Source organism: Sturnus vulgaris, chromosome 9 (assembly GCF_052056855.1).
Source record: "Sturnus vulgaris isolate bStuVul1 chromosome 9, bStuVul1.hap1, whole genome shotgun sequence".
NCBI classification, from domain to species: domain Eukaryota; kingdom Metazoa; phylum Chordata; class Aves; order Passeriformes; family Sturnidae; genus Sturnus; species Sturnus vulgaris.
The window spans coordinates 16,134,477-16,159,476 of NC_142251.1; the positions used below are offsets into that span (position 1 = coordinate 16,134,477).

The following is a 25,000-nucleotide window of genomic DNA, read 5'->3' on the forward strand; positions in this document are numbered from 1 at the left end:
ATTTTTATATAGGAGGAGTCTGTGGCGCTTGTCAAAATGAGAAAGTGATCATCAGAGTCTGGCTTGGTATTCCTGCTGCTGGAGCCTTCAGGAGCCAGCACTCAGCCCAGCTGAAGCCAGAGGAGGAGGGCGGAGAAGCACAGCCTGATCAGGTACTGAGCCAGTAATGGGAAAAGTTGTCTGATGCAGAGTTAAGTTATGGATGATCATTAGTTATAAAAAGTTACATTTTTAGAAGGTCTTGTTAACATGTGTGATGCAGTGGAGGCCCAGCCACATCTGTGAGCCTGGCATGGCTGTGTGTCTGAAACAGATCTGAGGTGAGCATAAACAAATATAAGAAGTTTTCTGGGATATTTGATTTGCACATGTAATGTGCAGTACTGCTCAGTACGTGTTTGCAAATACCATTTTCAGACTTCATGGAAGTTCTAAAGAATGGGCTAGGAATACTCTTAACGAAAGTTTGAATGTTGAAGAGCAGTTTGTCTTGAGGAAAGACTTTTCCTCAGCTTTATTCTTTGGTCTAGTAGGGAGACTGCAGTGCCAGCTTTTGATGAGCAGTGTGTAATGTGGGAACTGTAGAGCAGAAGAGAGGTAGCAGACTGAGGGGTTTTAAGACAAAACCAGCTGTCAGCTTGCTTGCTGTGTTTTTATTTGCTGAGATGTTCGTAACCATTCCAGGAAACTGGTATTTATTCTTGCATTCACATCTTTCAGATTGTCATACTTGAGAAGATTTAGTTAGGTTCATCTTTTATGAAGACAGAGAAGTTCAAGGTTTTGGTTTATTGTATTCAGTCTGGGGTTTTTGCCTTATGTAACTGTACCTTCCAGTTTAGATTGAACTCCTGCTCTGAGGACCGTATTTTGAAAAGACTTTGCATATTTTTATGTGCCATTAGAGATCCTTTAAGAACAGGGCTATTACTTATGTGATCTTGTACAACGCTTGGGATGGCAGTGGCATGCAATTCACTGTTAGCGGGAGCATTCTTTAAAGAGGCATAATTTTTTTTTCACCTCAAGTGGTGCTTTCTCTCCAGAAAGGCCAGCCTCTGTTGCTTAGACTGTCTGAATTTATTAGTCACATTTTTGTTATTTTATTTATTGACCCAGGTGGAAGCAGTGAGGATTTGTTTAAAATCTGTTAAGAAAATTATTCCTAGTGTTCTAGAGGTAATTTCCAGCTCTGATTTTATCTTTCCTGGTGTGGTTAAAAGATAGGGACTCTTTTTTCCTAGTATCCATTGTGAATACTTCACTTTTTTTTTTTTTTTTTTTTTTTTTTTTTTTTTTTTTTTTTGTCTTGGGAAATAAGAATCAGCATTTATTTGATTCAACAACCAGCTTCCTGCTTCCCAAGGAAAAGATAGTGGCTCATTTGCCTGCAAACATCCCTCCTGTGGAGAGTCTTTGTTGGGGAGCTAGAGGAAAGCTAGTAGTTCCTAGTGAAATAGCTGCATAGCAGGATAAAGAGGGATTATTGAAGCATTACTAGGAAATTCATGGCTGTGTGGAAGACCTTATGTACTCCACAGACGAGCTGACCTAAATTCTGCAGCCAGGCCTTACTGGTTTCTGTGTTGATGTGATGTGGCAGTCTGGATAACCTGCAGCAGATCTGGGGTTTAAAAAAAAGGCAGAGAGAGTACAGAGAACATTTGTATTTGAGTGGAAACACAGACAGGCAAGTTGTTAAAAGTGTACTGAATTTGTCTGATTGTTTTGTTGTTTTCTAACCCACACTTCTCTATTCTTAGTACTGTGTGTTTTTCACATAGCCAGGATGCGTCTGTATTATAAGGATGCTCATTAGGAAAAGTGGAGATGTTGTTTACTCCTGGATGGGGAATACGTGGATGGTTTTGCTCATAAGAGGCTTTTGCAGATGGCTTGGAGTTCTGAGATAGGCTTTAACAAAGAAATTGTGCTAAGTATCTTATCTTTCTTAGTGAAACAGTTAACACAACTGACTCTTGAACTCTTAGGGAGAATAGGGTTAATACCCACTTGACATAAATGGAATGGCTTATGCTTGAGTTTCTAGGCGATGTTTGTTTCTCAAGATTATACGTCACACAAAACATGACACAAAAATCCAAATAGAAAACAAAATGCCAGGTCTATCACAGTCAAGTTGGTCACTCTGACCTGTGTGCAGTGTTTTCATGCTGTTATTTCTTGTAGTAGTGTTGTGATTTTGCAGTTTAGTTTCAGCTGGCACAAACGTGGTGTGAGGGCAGTTACTGCTTCCTGCCTTTTTCTGTACACATTAGCTGGACTGATGCAATGCTCTCCTTTGCTTTCACTCTTCCCACTTGCACACTTCTGTTACCTGGTCTCACCACTTCCTTCTCAGGTTCCTCTACAGGTATGAGTGGAGTTTTTTTGCTAGTACTGCTTATACCATGTCCTGGGAAAGGAATGGTTTATGCAGGCAGAAAAATTTTGCAATCACTAGAAGGGCTTTTACATTAACATTTTTGCTGGCATAGTTGGGAAGCAAGAAAAAAAATATTGGCTGATACAGTTCAATAAACAAAATGTTAAAGTGTGGCTAGAGGCTTTCCTGTATGAGTGTTCTGGTCTGGTTACTGTGATGGAGTCTGTGTATATTTATAATACATTTTTGTCTGGAAACCCTTTTTTATGGGAACATAAGCTTTAAGTCTTGAATTGTTGTAGAGGAATTTCTGCAGCTGCAGCATCCTGAAGTGCCAGGGGAAGTAGTGATATTCTGAAACACTGCTGGCTTATTTTAGATCACATTTCACTTGATGTGATTTTGATGTGTTTTAAGAACAACTTGTCTGTATAAGCTATTTGTTTACTATACTGGCATAGTAAGCAGCAGTGCTGACCTTCGACTGGAAACCAGAATGACTGCTGGTCCTGCTGCCCCACTGCCAGGGACAGGTATGGTGAGGGGATTGGAGAGCAAAGGCTGTTTCCCTTCTGTGTGTTTCAACACCACAAGTAGTAATTAGAAGCTTATTAAGTGACAAATAAATTAAATTGATTGAAAATCCCTCAGAAATGATAAACCGGTTTTTGCTTGCAACAGTGTTATTTCCAAGGCTACCTCAAGGCAGCAGCAATGTTTTCCTTAGTGCTGATATAGATGTCGTTTTGAGTAATTCTTTGCAATGAAAAGAACTTCTGTGTGTCTTACTCCAGTGTTGCAATTTTCATGTTGGTTTATCTTTTCTTTTTTCCTGTCCTTCCAGCAGAATTTTCAATGTTATTGTTAGAGACAGAAACTGAAAAATAACTAGAAAATAGCAGGAAAGCAGCCCCACTTCAGTGGTTTTTTCGCTGTTTTTGCTCTCATATTTTTTTACCTAGACAGGTGACTTGTCCATTGCTTGTCCATTGCAAAAGCCAGTCCCCACAGCCATGGGTCAGTGAGCTGAGCTGCTTCCAGCTTGTCCTGCTGGAGCCTGACCCCAGCCTGGCCACGGGCAGTGGCACTGACACAGCACGGGAGAGGAAGGAGATGGCACCGGCAGGGCTTGTCACCAGCTGGCTATAGCAGAGAAAAATCTGAACAGGGTCAGAATGCAGCACTGCTCTCTTCTAGTCTTCCCTGGAGTAATGTCTTGTTGCATGGTTTTGTGTTCACAGACCTGTTTTGTACTGAATGTGTCTCACATTCAGTGGGCTGCAGCATTCTTAGCTCTGTGTTTTGACAAATTATGATTTTGTTTTGAAATACCTACCTGCTCTCAGTTCTTGACTGGAATTTCAGACAGTGCCTTTTGGATGGATGGGAAGTAATTCTCAATATGTTGCTCCCTCAAGCTTTGTCTGTTGTCTTTGGTGGGTGATGGTGTTTTGAAGAAGGCAGCACCATCACAGTTCTTGTTCTTGGAGGTAGAACCCAGGAGCACTAAATTAGTGTAGTGAGGTGCAGCATCAAAGAGTGAGATCTGCCCGTCCTAGTCCATGCCTGATTTGGTTTCAGGAGAGGTGAAACACTTCCAGCAATTGAGAAACCATAGGAGCGGTTGGACTGGGGAAGAGTTGACCTTCCCAACACCAGGTTTTCCTTGTGTAGATTCGTCCAACACATCTTTAATGCTGTATTTGCACATGATGGTAAAAAGGACATGCCATAAGATATTGGTGACATTATTGCCTTGCACCTCAGATAGTAGAGATGGGTGAAGAGAGAGATTTGCAAGGGAAAAAATGAACAAACAGCTCTTTGTTGCTCAATTATTTTAGTGGTTCTGTGGTTTGGTTGTTATATTGTGTTACTCTGTCCACAGCTTTTTATGGGCCTCTTTTAGAAAAATTTTAAATTTACATAAATAATACATTTCTCTAGTTTTATTTATTATTTCAAGTGCTAAAATATGCTTGAAATTATAACATTCCACTGCCTCTGGTGATTGGATATATAAAATTCTGACCTTTGTTGCTGAACAATGAGCTCCCAAACTTTCTGCTTATCTGACTGCATTTCATGAAGTAGATTTTGCTCAGTGTATTACTGGAAACATGGAAAAGTCTTCTATGCATAATTAGAATTGTTTTGATCAATAAAGCATCAGTCTCTTTTCCATTGCATTAACTCTTATATTCTGCAGGAGCTGGGAAAAAAAGTTTGGTTTTTTTTTTTCTGCTTATAAACTGAGTCTGCTACCTTTTGAGGTAAAACGTTTTTCTAGGCAGACTGCAAAACAATTTTCATGGGCAGTTCAAATAATTATTTAAGGAATGTAATGGTTGTTAACATTACTGATATTTAAACACTGGGGGAAAGCAATTCTATGAAAAGAAATCTTTAAGAAAGGAAAACGCCATACAGCCCTTTCGTCCTGGCCCTGCCACATGCTGTTTTGAAATTCTGTGGTAGTTAAGGGGAGCACTGCCCAGGTTTGGATTTGGTTTGTTTTTTTCCAATCTTTACTATGGAGGAAGAGTTGTAGTTCAAGGCTTTAGAGGCAGAGCTCAAACATCACTGCGCTCTTTGCCTGCAAAACCCCACCAGATGGTTGCTTGTACCAGAGCTGCACTCTGGTGTCCAGCTGTCCAGTTTGCAGCTGGATCTGACAGTCCCACACACTTTGCCTTTTTGGCAGGTCATGTGTTTTGGTGACTTGCTGCCTCCCATGACACTAGGCTGAGGTGCTGGTAGTGCTGCCAAAGGCTGGGAGCAGCAGACATTCCTGTGCCATAGCTAACATGGGAAGGACTGGAAATAGGGGTGCTGCATGGGTTTTTCTTTAGATGCAAGAAACGGTGAGCTGTGATAGAACCAGACAATCACCTCTCAAGTCACCACCTTTTGGCTGATGGCTAATGGCTGTTTTTTTCCTAAGTCTCTGTGCTCTCTAGTCCTTGGGCAGTTACTGATTGGTGGTAACTTGCAGTCACAGCAATACCGGCTTTTCCTTCTCAGCTCAGGGAATGGGATAGGGAGCCGCAGGTAACCTCTGCAGGACCTGGGTGAGTATTTGTGAAGGCAGAGGTGGGTGGTGATGGAGCTGGGAGGTATCAGAAGGGAGAACATGGAACATAAAGCACAGCTAATCTTGCAGGAGTGTTTTGGCCCACTCCTCTGGATTGTGCTGTCCTGGTATGTGTATTTAAACTGAGACAATCTGAAATAACTGGCTGTCAACTTGTTAAAATAATCAGGTTGCCAAGAACTCTATCATTCTGTTAAGCTTCATTTCAGGTTTATTGCATATTTTTTCACCTTTAATGGAACTAATTCAGGGGATGTAAACAAGAGGTTTAGCACACTAGTTCCACTCCTTGCAGTTCATTTAAATTTTCTTTTGTTTGCTTTTGCACCCCTGCTCTGTCTCAAGCAGAGTTCAGTCTGAAGGCAGCAACTGAGAAACTCTTCCCTTCACTGAAAGGGTATGTCTAGCTTGTAGGAGATGGGAAAATGAGAATTGGAGCTCTCGTCCATAAACATCAAACAAAGTTTATTTCAACAACCTCTTTTGTCTTTGTTAGAATAGCTGGAGGTATGCCGACCAAAAAAGCCCCAAACCTGCTTTGATTGAACTTTCATCTAGGTCTTTATGTATAGTATCCTAACAAGGCAGAGCTACTTCTGTTTTTCTTGTATGTTGGATAGCACTTTCATACATTGGTGGTGGAACTTGGGTGGGTTTTTTGCAGTGCCATTGAGTTTCTTTTCCTTGTGTGGGTTGTTCAAATAACTGTGCTAGAGGGAAGACAAACACTTGAAATTGAAAAATATGATGAGGCAAGGGCTGTCAAGTATCATGCATCAATTTTGTACTTTGCATGCTGAGGTCCTGACCTGCTTGAGGTCTCTACGTACTTCTGCAGTGTAAGTGTTTAGCAATGATAAACTGCAATGTCTGGCAGAGGGATTTGGTGTGCAAGGACACCTGAAAAAACAACCTTTAATCCTTTCCCTGAAATGAGCCGGTTTCCAGGTTTCTGTTTTTTCAGAGAGGTTGGACAGGGTGCTTCCATTCAGAGTGTGCTGGCATGACATTCAGTGGTCAGCACCTTGTTTTAGTAGTTGTCAGCCAAGTCATATTGATAGAGATGACTTATTGGAATTTTTTTCCCCTGCATTGTATGACACATTAATTCTTTGAATGTATTTTTTTTTCTCAGAAGTAATCATTATACTAGGAAAAGCCCTATTCACCAATAACATCTGAAAACAGCAAAAAGAAGAGAAGACCAGAAAGCCCCCAGATATCCCTGAACAGCAAGAACAAAATGAGCTATAGTTTGGTTAAGGAGAGAGCTGCTCGTAGCCAAGGGCACTTGCTAAGAGAGAGACAGATTATGAAAGCCCACCATTTATCTTTCATTTTTGAATGAGGGAAAATGTAATGGTGTTCTCTAAATAAATATCTGGAGTAGTTGCATTAGGTGTTGTTCCTTACAGTATTAAATGGCTTGTTAATATTTATAGTTTCACAGCTTGTCACAAAAGGCCTTGGTGTTTATTCTTGGTTTTCTAGATAGTCTGATTACAGATGATGGAACTAGACAAGCTAAAAGGTCATGGCGTTTTAGAAAGAAATTCTCTAAAGAATATCTCAAGGACCATTTAGAGTTAGAGGTGTCCCCCAGATAAGCTGTTACTGATCTGAGGCCATGGATATGAGTGTTTCTTGCTTGTGAAAAGCCCCAAGCATGAGTAGATGTGTGTATGGTTAAAAGGCTCTGTGAAACAGCACTGACTGAAAATGTTTTCTGAAGTTTGTATGGGTTAAACAGTGATGTTTCTTGACACCTTTTCTGCAGTGTCATCTACCCTATTAACAGCATATTTAGGGGATGGGCTTGTTTTCCTTCTGCACAATCAGAGTGCACATAAGGAATGTGCATCTTGTTTTCGTAGCAGTCATAGACCAGTCCTCAGGAGCTGACTCACTGCTATTTTGTAAGCAGGGTTTGCCTTCCTTTTATGCGGTTCTGCATTTTTCCATTCCACAGTCCATGGTAATTTAGATCTTAAGTGTGCTGGTGTTAAAAAGCCTGCTTCCTGGAGTTGATTTTATCCCCATGTATGTGGTGTGTGCTTGGCCTAATTTGATACTAACAAAAGTAATTTTTGATTATTTCACTTTTTTCTAGTTGGGTCTTAATCACAATATGTTACAAAGGCACCTTCCCTGCAGCTAATATGATCATGGAAAAACAAGTATTAATGATTTGGGGAGATTTGTTAGTTACTGTTACACTGTCACACTTGTAGGGGCTTGTTTTCAGAGTTTCCTGTACGATATTTGACTTTCTTGAGTTTCAGATTAATTGTCTGTCTGGTTCTACTTGCATTTTAACTGAGTTTTGCTATTGGGTTGTGTTGGATGGGACTGGTAAAAATGGGCTGCTGGAAGGATACAGAAGAAAGGCCATGGCTCCCTATAACTTGAGCATTCAAGTTAGAATTTCTAGTGTGTATCATACCTTGAATAACACTGGATTCCATTATTGACTTCCAAAATCACTTAAACTCACTCTCATAACTTAGTAACACTTTATTCATGGCAAGTCAGATATTTTGCTGTGACTTTTTATTACTTGCTTTTACTTGGCTCAATTAAATTATTTTTTTTTTCCACACTGGCATCTTTGGAAAAAGTAATGTGCTAGAAATCTTCAGTGCTGTTGTGATTTCTATTTTTTAATGAAAATAACTGCGCACCAACGTGTAAATCAAACTTTTCCCAAAGTTCTGCTACCTTGGTAATTTTTTTATAGCTTTCCTAGGTAAAAGTTGAAAGAGCAGATTGTTTTAATTGATGTTTTTGCAAAACTTGTGTGGCTGGAAAACTGACAGTAGTCATGTGAATTTCGTATTACTTCTGCATGATTAAAATCAACAGCAGCACTCTGGGCTGCTACTAGAAATACTTCCAGAAAAACCACACAGGAGAGACTAGGGGAGATAACCCAGCAGAGACTTTTTTTTCGTTCCCCTATTTCTCGTATTCTGTGGTAGCTCCGAGGCTGAGCATAGTAAAAGGGAAAGATGTAAACCATTCTGATGGAAAAAGGGTGAAGTGACACTGCTTTTCCTGGTAGTAGCCAGGAGGCTGCGGAGACGGGAGAAACAATAGGAAGCTTTTTTGTTTCCTGGGTGGAGTTTCACATTTGACACTGTTAAGTGGGAGCCTGATCCAAAGGCATCCGGCCCTAGAGCAGCAGCACCTTCTCTGGGAGCTGCTGGACTTCAGCCTGGGTGTTCCTGCAGGAAACTCCACCCTCTCCTTCTATCTCTTTCTGGTACGTTTTTTAAGACTTGATGTCGTCTTGTTACTGCTGGCAAAAAGTTACATGTGTGGGAGATATGCAAATGTGTTGTAATGTTCTGATATAAATTTAGCACAGGAAAAGAGCAAGCTCTGTACATAGGTATCACCAACTGAGCTCCAGTCTTGCAGCTCAGTTTATTTAGTAGAGCTGTCAAACTTTGAGAAGAGATGTGCATGGATGTGGGGTATAGGATCAAGTTCATAATTTTGTAAACTTAAAAAGTAGCTTCTGTCAATCTACAGTTGTCTAAATTCCTTTACAGACAGTAGAAACTGTCTGAATGGGTGTAGAAGAATTGTATAGTTCAATGACATGATAATTGAGGATTTCTGGTGATGTGAATCCTCTTATTATTTACAGTGTATACTGTTGCTGGAAGAATACTGGCTTTGCAATGAATGACTGAGGTGGACTTTATCTTCTCTCGTTTCTCTCAGTGTAAAGTTCTAAATACTGTTTTGCCTTTTCTCTTTTTTTTTCTTTATTTCTTTTTCCTTTATTTGGATTGGGTTTTTGGTGGTTTTTTTTTGTAATTTTTCTTTCGAGATATAATGAGGGCTTGATGATCTTGTGGGAGAGGGATGAATCTACTAAAATCCTTTGTCATACATACAGGGCTAAGTATCACACTCAGGAGGGTAATGTTCCAGTGGAATTGCAGTCTCCCATAACAGTTTAGACTTTGGTAAAGCAAGTGGATGAGTCATTGCAGGGATTTGATGGCTGAAAAGATTGATTAATAATTAATTTAAAAACAAGATGCCCTTTCCTCTGTGTCCTAGCTTTTAGCCATTCAAAATATCATCAGATTCCCACATGTAGTTTAACATTTGAGTACTGGGGACGTGTTTATTTTCATGTCTTTCCCTGAACTGCAAATGTTGCTTTGTCTTTGCATTTGCTCACACATTATTTATAGAGATATAAATGTCAAATTTGATTTAAGTGTTCTGATGAGGTTACAGCACTTAGAAGGAGCCAAATGTTCCCATTTGGTGTGCTGGGGTTATCTTTGTCTCATGACCTCTTTGAAGCACTGATATACCAGGTGCTTCATGGATAATGGCATTCCTGATTTTCAGGAATTCTCACATACAGGTTCTTTGCTTCAGTAGACATTTGTCAGTCAAGGATTTATATTTCTACAGGTGTGGATTTGAGCTGGATGTCCAATGGGAAACCCTGAGTCCAGGGTGTTTTCTGTCTTTATGCTGGGATAGTGGTAAAAGTGAAGAATGCTGCTGACTGCAGTGTGACCCTGAAAGGATGACTCAAAATGGGCCTTTTGAATTCAGTTAAGTTAACATAAATAATGTCTATTTGAGGGGGCGTTCAACAGCAGTAGGTCAAAGATGTGGGGTCAGTCAAAACCAATCCATGAAAGGCACGAAAGGGTCAGCAACCTTTTGGAATCCTTTAAGATTCCAAAAAGGAGCACCTTCTTGAGTGTTCCTGTCTGGGACAGATCTTTGATACAAAGGTCTTGTGACTCTCATATTAGAAGAAGTAATAACCTGTGTTTTGTCTTTTTGGTTAATTAAAAGCTCACTATGTGCAATCCTGGACAAATTAGGTACTGAATCTTGAATATTTAATCCATGGTGAACATACATCAAGGCATTTGTTTGCTGACAGTGTACAAAAAAACCACTCTCCAAGCTTTCATTTTTACTTATTTATAAGAGTGAAAGGTGAATGAAAATGCATAATAATCTTACCTTGAGCTCTTGCTATCATTCATAATTTAAACCTGAAATGCTTCACATTTTCAGTGTAATGATCCCCTTAATTCTGAACTATGGCTTGGCTGTTGTCTTCTCATCAGGCTTCTGTAAAAAGAAAAATGCTGCCAGATAAGTGGTACTAAGATGTAGCTACAACTTTCTGATGTTGGTGTTTGTGACATTTCATGTTGTCAGATATTTAAGGTACAGCAGCTGATCCCTTGCACTTTGAAAAATCTCAGTCTTTGAAGATTTGTCTAAATTTCCAGCCTGCAGATAATGAAATACTTTGGCCTCCTGTAACTGCAAACATTATTTTACTGTGGTCAAAAGTTAAGATTTAGTTGCACTGCTTTATAAATGCTGTATAATAGTTATTGCATACTGCAGAGTTTCTATGAGTCGGGATTTTAGCCTTTACAAGAGTAGCATTGGAGTTAGGCTTCAGGAAGTTTTGTAAAAAGAGGTTCTTTTTTGACCTTTGTGATAAAACTACCGTTTGCCTGGGCACAGAATATGGAAGGAGAAAGCTCTCCCTCCCACTACCTCTTTAATTTGTGTTAAAAGCACTGAAAATAAGAAATGTGGACATGAGATTTCAGCTGCAGGGAAGAATATGTAATCTGATTTATAGAATTAGACCTTCTTGAATGCTTGTTTTACTCCAGCAAAACCTCCTTTGGTAAACGTCATGTGCAGGTTTGAGTGGGTGTTCACCTGCTGGTTTGTAAAGAGAGGAGGACAGGAAAGCAGTTTGCTCTTGAGGGGTGCTGGGGAAGAAGTGGATGATTTAACAGCTTGAAGCATATAAAACTTGCTCTGGTGTCAGTATGGGCAGTGGAATTTGACAAGAAGTGGGAGGGGAGAAGTGTGTGTGTGACTAGGGTGATACTTTGCATTCTGGAAGGAAGAAGCAGGGTCTGGAATTCATGGTTTGACATTTCTGAATATGAGAAGGAAGCCAAAGGAAGCTAGTGGGTGTTGGGACATGACTGATTTGCTCCAGTTTGCAAAGTAGGTGTGGACAGCAGAAATCAGAAGGACGGCAAGAAATCACCAGGTTTTGTTTTAATCCAAGGGACAAAAACCTGCCAGTGGAATGGTCACTCAAGGCACCCTAGCCTGCTCTAGGTCCTGATGTTGGAGCCTGGCAGTGCAGCTGTTTTCATTTCACAACTTGAGAGCCACTTTGCTCTGGATTCCTGCCATTGGAAACATCCTAAGGCAGAGAAATCTCTAAAGAGAAGTAGCTGCAGTTCATTAGCTTTTTCTCTGGGATCACTGCAGAGATCCTGGATGGATGAGATAGGGGTCAGAGATGGATTGGTGTTTCCTCCAGACCGTATCAGATTTGCCTGTGGAGAGAGATTTGTGAGTTGAGCAATGGAGCTGTAAGAGGATTCCATGGCAGAGTGGGTGAATGTGGCTACTGGAACTTGCCCTAAGGAGCCAGCCACAACAGGGCACCTCCCCTGAGTGTCTTGGTCCAGAGCCTGTGAAGTGGGAGTTCACATACACAAAGTATGGCTGGACAATCTTTTGGCATTAACTTTGGTAATTTTTATAAGGTATCTCCTGTTAATTACCTCACTGCTGAATAGGTGAGAAGTGAGATTAGGTTTTTTTTTTCTTTTTATTAAGCCGAACTAGAAATAGTCCCTATGGGTTTTGAGACTTGGTCACAAGAACATTACTTATCATGTGGTGTCACATCAGCTGAAATCCTCAGACAGTAAGCTTGCTGGATTTCCTGACGCTTGCCTTTCTCCTAGTCTGTCACAATTCTTCCACCGTTCAGATTGGTGTTTGGGTTATGGGGGCAACAAAGCTTGTGAAACATGACAGTCTGTGAAAAATAAGTCTGTAATGTTCCTTCAGCTTTTCCACTGGGATAATTTTTCACATGTACATTTGCATTAATAGCAGTTAGCTTCTAGTTAATAAATACAGTGCCCTGTGAAATTAATGGGTTATTAGGGTTGGATGGGTTCCTATGGCAGCCTTAGTGCTGCAGCTTTCACTAGCTAGCTGTGCCTTTGCCTGTGTGCACAGCAGAGTTGTTTACATGTTAGGAATATGCTAGAGGCAAGGAGAAAGGAACAGCTTTAATGTAATGCAGCTTAGATGCTCTGTGGGGGAGGCCTCAGAATTGTTCATAACAGGATCAAATGTCAATCAATGTTGCGAGAAGAATAAAGTTACTGTTTATGAGAAAATTAAAGAGTAGTTTATTACACGCTTTTCCTCCATCTATTTTTGCCCCTGTCTAGGAAAATGTCCCTCTCCCGTGGTTCTTTTGGACCCTGTAAGAGTATCAGTGGTGCCTAGGAGAAGCATCTATGCAGACCTCTCCTTTTGGTTCCAGACACTTCTCTGGGCTGCCTTTGGTAAGAAAACAAGTAATTTGCCAGCCAGCTTTTTTCAGCTCTTCCATGAGAAGCTGCTGAGTGTGTTGCTGAGGATGCTGCTGGAGCATTGTGGCTACTATTAAATTTCTTTTAAAGGCACGTCTGTGGATTTACTGCTCTATAGAGTAAGAAAACAGTTACTGACATCAAGCCATGAACATGAGAAAATGGCTTCTCCCTTATTGCAAGGGAGGAGAGAGAAGTGGAGAAGAAAACAGCTGAAAACCTCCTCCTCTCCCTCCAGAGCTATTTTTGCCAGTGACAGAGAACGGTGGGATGAGCAAAGCTGATCTATATCTGCAGCAGGCTGTGGCTCTGATCTGAAGATGTATCCTCAGGAAAAAACAATGAGAGCCTAGCTGTGGGGGAGGGAGCATCTGAAGTCAAAGCACTTCTCTGCTGTTTCTGCACCTGCAGTTTCTGTTCCAAGCTGCTTTGCGTTGTAGGCTGGTGATGCTTAAAATTTGTCAAGAAGGGACTGTCACATTTTGTCTTAGATTGTGCCCCATGTGTCAGCTATTAGGGCAACAGGCTGGGGTTTAGAAGAGCAGCTGGGGAGTGCAACTCCTGGAGAAAGGTAGGGATGGGGAGGGAAGGACTAGAGAGGAATCATGGATAATAGTGTCAGAATAAAAGGCTTTTAAAGCCAAGGCTAGGTGTCTGCTAGAAATGCTTCTCTAAAACCTGACAAATACGGAGTCAGGAATTCCATTTACCAGAATTCAAGCTTTTCTGATTGTGTGGCTTCTTGCATTCTTCTTAGAATGGTTTGGTGTTGAACCAGTGTCCTGATGTGTTGTGTTGTCTGGGCCTGTCTCCTGAGGGAGATATTTTGGACAGTTACTCCCAAATAAATTCTGTGTGTCATTCTGGAGTTAAGAGCTTGTCTTCACATGCCATTAAGAAATTATTCAAGTCAGCTGAAGGTGTGAATTTAAAGTGAATTGTTTCAACGGTTCTACATCTTTGAGGCAGAATAATTGAGAGTCACTATGATTCTGAAGAAGAGCATCTAAAGAAGGTCTCAAGCAGTTTAATCAAGTCAGTTTTTTAATTTGCATGGTTTTTGTCTTAAGAATTAATCCGAAGTGCCTTATGCAGACAAAGCCTCAAAGTGGATTATATTATAATAGGAAGGCTATTCTTAAGGATTTGGGAGAGTTTATGTGGATGCAAATGTGTTACTAGTTAGGAATAGCACTTATATTTTAAAGTCACATTGTACTTTCATCTGAATTCATTTTTCAACCTTCTACTCTGCTAACCTTAGTCAGAAATTATGAGAGGATGCGAACTGGCTTTAGTCTTTGCAATAGACCTTTGAAATGCTGCTGATGGCATCCGTAAAGCTGTCACTAACCATGTAATTTCAGTAGAAACTTCTAGTTCACATATTTAATTGTTTACAGTGAATGGAATGCACTTTAGTGAGTAAAGCTGCTGATTTCTTCTGAGATTTTCTAAGCTGATGGGAGGAGGGTGAAGGAAGTTAGAGGAGTACAAGTCCTCTGAACAAATCTTGGCCTTCCACCACAAACTGAAATTCTTCCCATCCCATACAAAGTCTTTTTTCAGATGTGTGTATGAAATAGGGACCTTTAGCAAAATCTGGGTAGTAGAAAAAGGCTGAATGTTCTGTTATCTGAGGCTTTTGGCATAGTTATGTTTACCTCAAGGGTAAGGGACACGGAATCTGGCCCAGGGATTGTGCACTTCAGACTGAACTGTCTGTGCAGACTGGCAACTTTCAATATTTGCTGTCTAATTGAGGGAGAATTCGTTGGAGAAGTTATGGGCAGAGCTCTCAATTTTGCATTTTAATTGCTACAGTCTTTTTTTTCCTTCTTTTCTTCCTGCTTTAATAAAAAGAGTAATGTCTGAACTACTGTAGGTGTTTTTCCTTAGTAATTTTCACTTATGCAAAATAAGTTGCAGTGGCTGATGTACAGCAAGAACACAGATTATTGCCTTTTCAGTTACTGAGTTTAGACTTGTGAAACATAGGAAGGAATTTCTAATTTAACTTAATTCATGTAAGTATGTATTTCAGCAGCCTTGTGAGATTAGGTGGAAAGGTCCATCATGTATGTTGAACTGCAGAATTCCATCCAGTAGATTGCTACTAGAATTGCTATGCTTCTAGAACACACAACAGATCACTGTGTGTGGATAGTTAGCATATTATTTAAATAAGGCTGTGAAAATTGAAGATTCTGAATGTTTTTCTTACTGTTGAGGCAATTATAAAGTCAAATGTTGTTTTCTTGCTGAATGTTTGGTTTTATTGCCCTGTGAAAGACTTGGTCCTAGAGACTAAGGACTGATTCTGTACTAAGGTTTAATTGACAGGATGGAGAAATGCAGGTAGAGCCCAGATGCCTTCACCTTGGGCAGAGGAGGGATCTACAGGAGAGGACTGTACATGGGTGGTGCCTCTTGGCATGAGATACATAGCTTCTCTGTTAAATATTTCAAGAGGAGAGATCTTGTGTGTACACTCGGTGCATGTGCTTTGCACTGCCTTTCTTGGCTGAGGAGCTGTGCAGTTTCTGTGGCAGTGTCCCACTGGGATCACATTGAGATCAGTTCATTCTGCCTTGTTCATCAAACAAGCAGCAGATGGCTGGGCTGTGCAGAAACTGCTAACCAGAGAGGGGCAGGCTGATGGTAGGAGTCTGAATTTGTATGTTGTCCAGTCTGGTTGACTTAGCAAGTTGGTTACTTGGTAAATACCTCATCTTTAAAGTCAAGGACTAGATTTTGAGGTGCTTTTTAGAGATGGCTGATGAGCACACACACAGGTTTGTTTCCCTTTGTATACTCTGTTAAGTTTTGTTTTGGTTGCCTTCAGAGTGCTGAACATCCTGTTGGCACCATGGAAAGATCTTCAGTGCCATGGAAATTTAGCCCACTGCAGGTCAATTCCTGTTTCAGGTCTTCAGCTATAAAAGCTGCTGTGGACTTTGGTATCACACAGATAGAAGTTGGTGGTTGCCATGGGACCATCGAGTGTGACCCATTTATGTAAAGGATAGACAAACAGAGAGTAGCCCCAAAGAAGTTAGACTTAATGCTTCAAAAGAGCATATTTGTCATCACAGAGAACTTCATGTCATTGTAGGAAAAAAAAAAAGTATGGAAAACAGATCTCTATAAGAAGATACTAAATAGTCCAAAAGCTGAAATTCTGGTTTAAAGAAAGAAGACATCTAAACTAACAGCCCTCTGGTTTCAGGACACATCTAGACATTTCAAAGAAAAAGCAGTAATTAAGGGGAAAATGGATATATGAGAATGCAAGTTAGAAGTTAATGAGGTATGTTAGAAAATTAAGTGAGTATTTTCTACAGCTCAACTATGTTAGAAATAATTCCAGTTACTAGACAGAGATAATAAAATAGCTCATGCAAAAAAAGTAGAAATATTTGTTAATACTCTTCTGTAAAAGTGTAAAATAAAAGTAGGTTGTGAAAAAAAAGAAAAGGTAGGTCGTGTAGGTTGTGATACTATCATTGCAATTTCAACAGAGAATGAAGTCTGATTTACTAAATGAAGATTTCTTCTAGGGATGCCTGTATGTAAACCAGCAGTGCTGTGACTTGATTGTTCTAAAGACCTTGATGAAAAGTCTGTAGGCATACAGACAGTTTTTAATAACTGTTGTTATTGGGGGTCTGAAAATAGACAAGGAAAGAGTGGGAGACTGACTTAATCATATTCCAGCTAACTTGACATTAATAGTCACCAAAATACTGGAAAAATTAGAGCAGCCAGGACTCTGAGATGTAGTAAAGCTATGTCTTCAAAGGCATCTGATGCAAGGGGGATGGAGACAGTTCAAACCCACTGTGGTCCTCTGCTGCTGCCTGGCTCCTTCCACGTCCTGTCTCTTGTTCTCCTTCTCAGCAGCAGCAGAGGTATTCAGTGAGGACTGCTGTGCCCCTTGGGGACTCCTGTCCTGACATGTTACTGCTCTCTGATATTGCAAAAGTAAACGAATTAAGAACTGACTAACTGATGTTTAAAAGTTAGTCACTTGTGGTGAATCACTGTCAAATGGGAATGCTTCTAGAAATCTTGCTTTAAAGATTGAGGTGACGCCAAGATTCCATTGAGCCTTTTCATCAAGTAGCTCGAGACAAGGATAGGATCTGTACTGATAGAATTGGCAGTCCATATCACACTCGGCAGTGTGATAAACAAGGACGAGGCAGCTTGTACAATGGAATTCACACAGCCCGGTGAACTGTAGCAGTCAAAGGTGCAATTTAATATATTCTGCAATATCATGGGGCCTGCAGGTGTTGTACTTCAGTGTAGTGACAGAATAGGAGCTTGGGGGTATAGTGAGTAAACAATTGAACATGACTGCTGTCTTGCAGGGCAGCAAAGGGGTATAACTTTGGGTATAGGAGGGGCAATGGGTGAAGGAAGGGTAATTGTGCACAATTCTGAGATCACAAGCAGCCTATTGAAAATGGGAGTGAATTCACGTAAGTCAGAGGAGATATTTGAAGGCTGACTGGTGTTCCCCAAGGAGAGCCTGAAAGGCTCAGTCTCTTGCTGGATTTGTTTTTTGAGAAGTGGAGGAACTTGGTAATTGGTGAGAAGCACCTTGTGAGGGAGAGTACACTGGAGGCTAAAATGCAAACAGGCATGACACAGAGCTGATGGCTGGGAGCTGCAGTCAGGCGGTTGGAAATAAGTGCATTTGTAATGTGAGAGAGAATGAGTGCTAGAACAAATAAGTTACAGAGAAAAGTGGTGGATTCCACCCAAAATGTTCACAGGGCTGAAGGATTTTCTGAAAGTATCTTCTGTGCTAAGCACAGGAATTATTAAGAGTAGTGGTACTGTACAGTTGAGCATCAGCTGGCCTCTCTCCTAGAAAGTGTGTGTATATATACATACGTATATATAGCATGTGTGTGTGTATACTACAGGAGAGGCATATACATGGGTGGAGCCTTTTGGCCTGAGATACATAGCTTCTCTGTTAAATATTTCAAGAGCAACTGAAGAAACTGGAACCCACAAGTGGTGACCAAGAGTTTCCTAACCATGCATATGATTCTTCATGGGTTCAGACTGGGAAACATGAGTGCATTTCCACTCTGCTTATGCTAGGGAGTAATTGCTGTCTGCAGGGTGGACTAACTTGTGTGTAATGCTGTCTGAACTCTTCTCTCTCTGGAACTGACCTTTCTTGCATATAAAGAGTTTTGGAATCTTTGTGCTGCTTTTCTCTCACAAAGCAGCAGCTTAGATCTTTCTGTTCCTCTTCTTGAAGGCGCATCTAAAGGATTGTTGAGGAAAAGTAGAACGGCACAGAGTAAGTGCAGCAGCAGGCTCACAAGCAATGAGTTTATAAGTAATATTTGAGGGGGAGGTTGAGTATGGTTTTGTTTGTTTTTTTTTTCCTTTTTTATAGTGGACAGTTAATTTCTGAAAGTCACTGCTGTGTGATACCATTATGGGTAAGAATTGATAGGAATCCAAGCAGGATTAGACACTCAGGAAATTGTTTTACTTAGTTCCATGTAAATTTGTATGATTCTGTTCTGGACTTATAAAACAGTTGGTAACAATGGGGTGTAATGTGGTGGACTGATTCTATAGCTGTTTACTAGGAGACTTCTTTTGCTGTATCTGTTTCTAGCTACTTTCACAACAGGAAAGGGTGATTCAGAGTTCTGTTTCTAAATTTGATATGAGAAGGAGCATAATTCAGGCTGAAGGAACACTGAGGGTGTGCGTATGAAGGGGAGGTGGTGATAAAAGGAGAACGCACCCTGTGTGCTAAAATGTGTCATTGTACCTCTGATTGCAGGGCATACATGCTGATCTACAAACAGAATATGCATGGATCAGAGTAGCAAACTGCTTTTTGAACACTCAGCTTTTCAGTGATGGTACTTATGCAGTATTTGTTGTATTAAAGTAATTAATCTGCAGGGAAAAGGAAGCATCTTTGAGGATTGATAGAATTAGAAGTGGAGAGAGAAATTGAGCAAGGAGATTTAAGTTATGGAAAGAAGAAGATTTAGCTGTGTTTTTGTCAGGCAAAGTCTTCAGTTTCCTTTGTAATTGCCTCTTGACACTTGTTTCAGAGAAGGCTTGTCTCTGTTCTTAAATGGAGAGTAACAAATGCTGTAATTTTCATTACTTTTTTTCTTTTCCCTTTTTTTCCTTCCCAAGCTTACATGTAGGTGGGACAGGCACACCCACAACTTTATTTGGTGTGACACTTGCATCTGGTAAACACAAGTGGACAGAAAGTATTGATGGGAAGATGCAGGTACAGGCATAATGGCTGTGAGGGTTCAGTGCTGCTTCCCTTTCGTGGTTTCCAAGCCCTGGGATAGCTGCTCAGCACTGTTAGCAGGGTATGCTCAGCGTGCTCCTGAGATGTCACATGAAGAGCAGAGAGCTCCTCTGTTTGTCACTGTCCACACAAACACATGAACGTGGTCAAGGAAAACCCGTCAGTTCTGCACGGGTCTTGCAACCCACGTCTGTTCCCCACCCGAGTCGTGGTGGAAAGCAATCTGCAGGATTGTAAAGAGAGGGAAGACTTAGAACAGGAACATGAGAAAAATGGTGATGTAGTTAAAGTTTTAGAACTTGAGCAGGTTCAAAAACAAAGCATTTTAGCATTTCTGTCCTTGTAGATGGGAATGGTTATTTTGTTGTCATGCTATTTGTGGCCCAAAGATGGGGACCAGTGAGCAGACCTTATTGGAAGTTCTATGCCAAGATGAAAGGAGCACTTCAGTCCTACCTCTACAGGCTGCCCTTCTAGCTTAATGTGGCATTAATGTAGCAAAGAATCAGGCAAGGATACTGGACAGTGAACAGAGGAAAACACGACGTGGAAGTCATAGATGCTATGAATTGGCTCTTAGGAGCTGCATCAAGAAACACAGTGAGTTGTGATATTTTGTGGCTTTGTATGACTGCCATATTTTTCCCTGCATGCAGTCATTCTAACACAAGTTAAATTCTTTGTTGTAGGAAAGCTAAATATTTTTGAATGCTGAGTCTGAAACACAGATGATATACTGCAGCAAAAGACTCTCATGGGATTTTTTTACGAGATGGCTTTTATTTGTTAAATGAGTTTTCAGTAGTTCTTCAGTACATGCTATTGTATTGTTTGTGTGATGTCTTACAGTGTCACTGGTCTGATCTGGACTGTGATGACTGAATAAATTGCATCATTTGCTGACTGTGGAAAGATGGCTTGATCTGTAAGACACATTTGTGTATATGTGCATTTTGTAATGTAATTGTAATCATAAATTAAAGATGTTCAGTTAATGCCAAATACGAGCTGTATTCATAACTCTTGCTATTCTTGTCTACCCACAGGAGTTCTAAGAGTCAGAGGGGATCACAGAGGAAACTGAAGCTGCTTTTGTACTTTAAGGGGGAAAAGTATTGAAATAAGTTATGTAGTCTAAGACATCTTGAAAATTGAGACTTTTAAGTGGTCTTTGGGCTTCTACCAAGAAACATGCTGCTGGCATTTAGGTTTTGTGCATTAGAGGAAATGAAACACTAGAAATCCCTTGGCTTTCATCTACAGAGAAATAGCTACACTTTGCTGCTCTGTTTTGGCCATGTTGGGTTTTGGCATGGTTATGGTGATTTATAATTTTATGTCCTGTGGGTTTTCAGTGACTTCAAATTACTAGGAAGAAGTAGTTTGCCCTGAAGTGGTTGGTGAGATGGTGTTACAGCTGGCAGGGAGACCTCTAGCAGTTGGAGGGTCAGACTCTGTAGTGTGGTGTGACTTTGACAGTGACAGATGTCACAGAGGAGGACTGGAGAAAACTTTAGTAGCTGGCTGTGGTGTTGTGATGTGGTTGATTGTTCCTTGCTGATCCTTGCTGAGGATGATAGAGGTGTAGACACTGTAATTAAAAAACTCAAGTGCAAGTCTCACTGGGAAAAGTTGAATATTTTATGTGAATATGATTGTACTTTTGCTCATTGCTAAAAAAACTTCCAATTTTGAGTCTGTGTTATAGTGAAGATTTATTGAGATCTCTGTTCAAATTGCAGCTGTTCACAAACAGCAACTCAGAGGCGCAAGAAATCATTTTATGTAACTTAATTTCAAGCGGTGTCATCGTCACTTTTTTTTGTTAACTGAAGGCAATAAAGATTCTCTAATAAATGAGTCATAATAGCATTATTGCTGTTATTTATATAACTTGAGGTCTTGTAGTCTAATCCTGTTGGCCTTTACTTCCATGACTGTTTTAATTTTTAATGGGGATTTTGTTTCTTTTTTAAACCACTTCATGATTGCTCATTTCATACATTCAGTTTTTTCTCCCCCCTTTAGAGATAGAAGTAAAACTTTATTTACGACTTGCTTCTCATAATTTGACAAAGCAAGTATCAGTGAATATTGCCAGCTTCATCAAGTAAGTCTGTGCAGAGCACTAGGAAGCACTATACTCAGATCAGCTATGTGTGGAAAACTTGGCTACACTCCCAAAAGAAGAATTTCAGTAACAGGAGAGAAATGGTTTTATTTGTGAATTGTACACCTGCATGCAAATACAAAAATTTCCTGCTAATTTGTATCTTTCAGTGATGCATTAGTTCAATCACTTTTCACAGTAGAGTTGCATAGTAAGGAATAATGCCAATACTTGAAAATTTTTTTTAGGATGAATTTACCCTGTGGTTACTCCTGAGGTCAAAGTATTGCTGATGTAGAGAATAAAAGATTTATTCCAATTTCTAGCCCGTGGCAGAAACTTAAAGGTTCTTCCTTTTCAGAATTGGCCAGTCTTGAAACTCTGCCTTCCTCAAATGCTCTGCTGTGTTACACAGTATGAAATCTGATGAAATTCAACTGAATTTTTGGGCCATAATCCTTTTGAAACAGGATGACAAACTGTATAATGCAGTAAGGCTTTGATAGAGATTAGGGAATTGAACCTTTTATGAACTATAAATATCAAGTGCTACCAGAGTCTAAGTCTTGTTCAAAAATCACTTTTTTTTGTTTGTGTCAATTTGAAGAAACTGACCAAGATCCAGGAGCTGGAGATGCAAGGCACATGGAGCATCCAACTGTTGTGAAAGGTAGTGAGTGATGTCTGAGGCATGGCAGAGACAGTGTCCCTACCGAGTCAGGAGGAGGATTGTCACAGTGCTGTGTCTCATACAGAAAGTTTAACCCAGCAGGAGCAAGCAGCACAATACAAGCCCTTAGCCATGCTTCAGGACTAGGCTGCAACAACAGCTCCTGCTTATGTGTGGTGAGCAAGGATGCAGCTCTGGCATTGTGATCCAGGGCTGTGTCCATATGCAAGAATTTAGAGCTCACAGCAGTACCACATCACCTGCCTTTTTAAAGTCACCATTTTGGGCCTTAACCTGCTAGGTCAGCTGGTGCTTGTGTGTGAATGTCCCAAGCTTTGTGATGGGTGTAGAGAGCAGTACTTCATTTGGCTTCCTAAAGCAAATCTGTTATTGGGAAATCTAAACCAGTGAAGACTTAAAGGAATACTTAAATTTTCATTAATCCAAAGTTGTTTGGTGGTTTTATGTCTAAGAGAAAGAATCTATGTTTTTCTTTTAGCCTTTGAGGAACTTGAAACTGAGATTAGAATTGCTGTTTAGTCTAAAAGGGAACAAAAGCTGTCAGAGTTCTGGGCCTTTTCTTCTTTAAAAAAAATGTACTTCAGGCATAATTTGGCAGGCAGAACACTTGGTCAAAGACAGGCTGTTACAGAACTTTATCTCAAATGGATGGTTTCAGGCTGGCCATGACAAATCCTAAACTCTTGACTGATGGCCGATGGGTATGTAGTCATATGTATATTATTGCTGTACACCCACATACACAGGCAGTTGTCCAAGTGTGCAATGAGATTACAGGAAAATGTAAATAAAGCTAGTTGTCCTAATGTTCTTGAGTAGACCCTTGTGAAAATAATGCCAGTCAGGCTTACAAATAGGTCTGTATAGAAGATGACTTGTGTTCAGCTGTGACGTGATACAGGTCACTGTGTGGGAAATTGTGGTCGTTTTATGTTTTATTTTGTGTTGAGTCAACAACCTGAAATGCAAACCAAGAGCTCAAATAATCCCTGCTGGCCCTGGTAGTTGCAGGATGTCTCCAGATACCCTGTTCTGAGAGGGCTGTTTGCTGGCCCATGCCATCTGATCACTGTGAGTGCCTGGAGATCCCTGCATGCCTGAGAGGAGAGCTCTCTGGTTGTCCACCACCACTGCACCAAAGCTGGTGTTCTCTGGTGTTGTTACAAGATAGAAACATCATTTGCTCCATTGTTCCTGATTTGTGCATAGGTGATGCCTAGTCTGTTACACATGCCTATAGAAATGCTGCTGCATGTGATGTTAAGAATTTGCCTTAGAACAAGTTCTTGTTCTGCTCAGGACACCTGGGCAGCTGGGGGGGCTGGACTGAACCTCTTCCTGAAAGTCTTGCATTATGCTGGATGGAAGTCACAATGAGAGCCAGGATGCTGAAATCATTGATGTACTTGAACAAGCTCAGACTTTGCATTTCCACTTTTTATTTTTGAAATCTTGGCATGTTGGTGGAAGGGCTAGAAGATGATTTAGAGGGTAAGGATCCTTCTTCTGCCAGTTCAGTACGATGCAATGTTGTGTCTTGAGCTTGCCTTGCTGGTTATTCATGCTTTGCACAGAATCTCCTGGGGACCTGGCTGGGGCCTGCTGATGGATGTGAAAAGGCAACAACAAAACCTGATTGTTTTGTTTTCTTCCTGTTAGAAGGCACTCTGCTTTTATTTCTGTAGCAGCTGGGGAACAGCTATTATGCTACCCTTAAGTGATGTGAAACTTGCTAAAACCAGTTCAAATGGAGAGCACCTGGGATAAGGGGAAGCTGCCCGCAGAACAAAAAAGCTGCCTCTGCACTGGTTTTCTGATGTGGCCATCCAAGCAGATGTCAACTGTAAAAGTCAAACAGTGACATGGTTCATGGCTGCCTGTCTGTGAAGGTGGCTGCCCAAAACTTCATTGCAAGTTTGTGTGGAAGTCTGGAGTAATCACAGAAAAGTTATAAGTGCTGGAGCAGGAGTGATATCTGTCTGTAAATGAGATTGAATAAAGTGTCTCCTTTCTGTATTTTTATTTTACTTGAAGTGAAGTATGCACTCAGCTTTATTATCTATTTTAAAACAAATTTGATTGGAAAGGCAATCTTCATTGTCCATTTCAATGGAAAGGTAGGTTTCAGGAGCTGTTACATTTAGTGCCTTATTTTTGAGATAGCATCATCCTGAAACCAGTGGGAAGGAGTATGGCTAAGTAGGAGTGCTGTAATTGTAAAAGGATTTAGCTGGACATAATGTTAAGCCTTCTCAAAGATTGCAGTGCATTAAAACGTTAAATTTGATTATACTTTAATCAGGCTGTTATCCCACTTTTTAAAATCTTTTTCTGGAAGCCTGAGGGAGTTTGGTTTTTTCTTTGAATGTTACAGCCACAAACATGCTTATTATTGCCTAACAAATAATCACTTTTAGATTGTGAGCCTTCAGGGGCAAGGGTTGTCTGCCCATTCCCGGCTGGAGGGCCTTCAGTGAAGAGGTTACAATGCCAGCTGGAGCATTTGAATCAAATCATAATATAAATTTAGCAATAGTAAATATTTAAATTGGAGGTTGTATACATCTGTTAGTCCTGGTGAATGGCATCAAACAATACAATGGAACCTTACTGAAACTTTTTGCAGAGCTGAAAGCTTGCTTTTGTTAGAGCAGGAATGCTGCAATCTCCAGGAGGACAACAAGTCTTGGAACATTCTTTCTGTTCTTAAGGCAATGTTTTGAAAGGGTTTTGAGAAAATAAGGCATAAAAAGGAAGGAGGTGATCTGAACTAATCAGCAAAATTTCAAAAGAGCTCCTAAAAATGTGTTGCAGCGCAATTTCTTTTTATATTAAAGTACTGAAGTACACACCCTGAACCAACCAATTATGGGACTAGATGGACTAAGCAAATAGCTTATCTCTTACAGAAAGCAGCTTAAGTTTAGAAGAGGAAAAAGAATTATAGTAAACTTAAATAAATCCCTTTGA

At 40.4% G+C, this 25,000-nt stretch overlaps 1 protein-coding gene across 3 annotated transcripts in view; it reads left to right on the forward strand.

Moving 5' to 3' along the window:
* Nucleotides 1-25,000, forward strand: part of LRRC8D (leucine rich repeat containing 8 VRAC subunit D) — a 52,782-nt gene that overhangs the window by 11,989 nt on the left and 15,793 nt on the right. Inside the window, exon 2 of one of the 3 annotated variants that reach the window (XM_014884024.2) lies at nt 13-152. The exons of 1 other annotated variant lie outside the window; for it this stretch is intronic. The gene's annotated coding sequence lies outside the window, so the exon portion shown is untranslated. Of the gene's footprint in view, nt 1-12; nt 153-12,861; nt 12,884-25,000 lie in introns of those variants that run through there. One more of the 3 variants, XM_088169951.1, reaches the window with a different exon arrangement.